We start from the raw sequence: 2,607 nt of genomic DNA, 5'->3' as shown, positions 1-2,607 counted from the left end.
AGTTTTATGCTTAAATTTCCCCGCTGCATTTCCATAAGAAATCAGATGAAGTACTTTTTACACTATTAAAAAGTAGAATGGATATGATTAAATCTTATCATACTTTACGGTGCTATGCTATATGAAGTTTTAATCTTGAATCTCTCTATAAATATATATATATATACACACACATTGGTCTTTGATATATTCTACTTATCTATAGTGCTTAAATGTTGGGCGTGATTTCTTTGCACACTCTTTTTTTTGGCAACCCTTGGTTGACCTCACAGATTGCAAGGACCTTATTAGCTTACAATCCCTTGTTTATTTTTATTTTTATTTTTATTTTTATTTTATTTTTTATTTTTTACACCTACAGCACCTGGTCTTCCTAGGTGGTTTCCCATCCAAGTACTAACCAGGCCCACCCCTGCTTAACTTACGAGATCAGACAGGATGCGGTTTGTTCAGGGTGGCATGGCCGTAGACTGAACATCCTTTCTAATAATTGGACATTGTCTTCTTTTTATTAGGATGCGTAGAAGTCTTTCAGAAACCTCCATTCTTTTCTCTATCCCTTTACAAGTCCTAGGCCCTGCCACAGGCCTGTATATAAATGGTCCTTCAGAGGAGAATCCATCTCTAGTGGCAAGCTCTGAGTCTCACACACGATGCTGGCTTGTGCTTCTTACATATGCTAACAAACAGGCCTTCCTTCCCTGTGGAATCTGTCACAGAAACATACATCTCTTAAGCATAAATAGGGAGCTGGCTTTACCAGCTGAGGCTGTAGATTTCCAGGCGTCTATTTCTTTTACAGAAGTCTTACTCTTACGTTAAAAGACTAGTGGTCCTGTATCACCTGACTAGTTGTAGAAAAATTCCACCTGTTCCAATCTTAGGCAGCCCACCTCAGGACTTCTAAGCATCTTGTAAAGAGCAATTAAGGATTTCTTCTTCCACATCTTGGAGAGAAAAGAAACATTCAGGACCTATTTCATCTAGAAAGTGCAAAAATAAAACATCCTTTAGGTTTCTGATGACTTAAATTTAACAAAGGTATTACCCTTTTCTTAATGTAGAGTCTGAAATATTGATAGATGTCATCAGCAGAGATACAACACTCATTTTTCAATCCCTGCATATTACTTTATTACAATGTAAATTGGCATCTGATTATTACTGTTTTATTACTTCGATCACAGGCAAGTAGACAGCTGATTATCGTGTGAGTTTCTGGGGTGTCGGAGAGAGGAAGTCTGGCACACAAACCCCCATGCAATTTGTATCCCCACTTCTGCACGCCACTCATTCCTGTGCCTTTCCTTTCTCTAGCCCCGTTTACTCTCACCTGTCTGCAACAGTGAATTTTATCACACATAAGAAGTATGTAGGCCTGAGCATCAACAGAAGCAAGTCGGCAATGGTACTGTCCTGGAGATTAAGAAAAATGCTGTGAAGTCCCTCACCCACAGGTTCTTTTTATCTGCAGGTAATAAAAAATTGGGCAGGAGCAGCGAAGAGGTTTTCTAAATTTTAGTCCAAGATCTTATGTTGGGAAAGTTGTCTTTCTCTCTGTGTTACATTAGCTCCCAATTGTTTGGTACAGCAAGGACTAAGTGTGTATGCACTTGAAATACATTCTGCTCTGAGGACCAATCAAGACTTTTGTCAGTATCAAATACCAAACTCATCTTCCCTGTTCTCAAAAACTAACGATGATGTTTTTTTAAAAAAAAAAAACTCTGATAGTCTTCAGTGTTTCCTATTCTCTTTTTCTATTTCATTGAGAAATAATTGACATACATCACTGTATAAGTTTCAAGTACACAGGATGGGTGTTTGATTTACATGTACTGTGAAATGATTACCAATACAGGTTTAGTTAATGTTCATCATCTCGTAAAGATATGATACAAAGAAAAAAATTTTTTCTCCTAGGATCTACTCTCTTAACAGCTGCTCCTATTCTTTATTCAAATGCAGCATTACCTTTTCCTAGTCACTGAACACCCACTACCCACTTTGTCACCTAAGATATTTTTTCATAATTTATTAACTATGACCAGAAGGCTCTTCGGTTCCTGACTGATGAAGAACAAGTAAAGTTTAGGTCTTTTCAATTTTAGTGAGGCTTCTACAGAAGATTATATGTTCCAATAGAGGCATCTAGACCAACCCTGCCAGTATGCCCATCTCTACTCAAAACTCTGCTTATCCTCCAAAGCTTAGTTTAGGCCTCATTTATCCAAAAGGACTTCATTAAAGAACACTTCAAACCGCAGAGATCATCTTATTTTCTGAAAATGTGTTACTTACCATTTATGCCATCATTTAAAATCTAGTTCAATGCTCCCTAGTAGAGAGGCTTACTTAGCAGGTACTTGTATTTGCACCAAAATGGTAACTTCCACAGAGGAGGGATTGATTTATTTCTTCAATGCCCTAGAGAACCAAGAATACTTTAATTTATATACATAGAAAAAAGCTGAGGAAGAGACTAGTAATTGTCCCCACGATATCCATTCTCCCCTTCTTCCTCACTAAGGAACTCTCAAGTGTTAGTTGGGCACATGATTCTGGGTAGAGTGCACCCTCAGCCATCCTTGCTTCTAGCTATGAAAT

The 2,607-nt window shown here is 37.7% G+C and overlaps 1 pseudogene; it reads right to left on the bottom strand.

Annotated features, from left to right (window-relative positions):
- Positions 1 to 352: 352 nt before the first annotated feature.
- Positions 353 to 471, bottom strand: LOC112482893 (annotated as a pseudogene).
- Between the last annotated feature and the right edge of the window lie 2,136 nt (positions 472 to 2,607).

This window comes from Pteropus alecto, unplaced genomic scaffold (genome assembly GCF_000325575.1).
Source record: "Pteropus alecto unplaced genomic scaffold, ASM32557v1 scaffold16, whole genome shotgun sequence".
NCBI lineage: Eukaryota > Metazoa > Chordata > Mammalia > Chiroptera > Pteropodidae > Pteropus > Pteropus alecto.
This window is presented reverse-complemented; position numbering and strand designations above follow the sequence as displayed.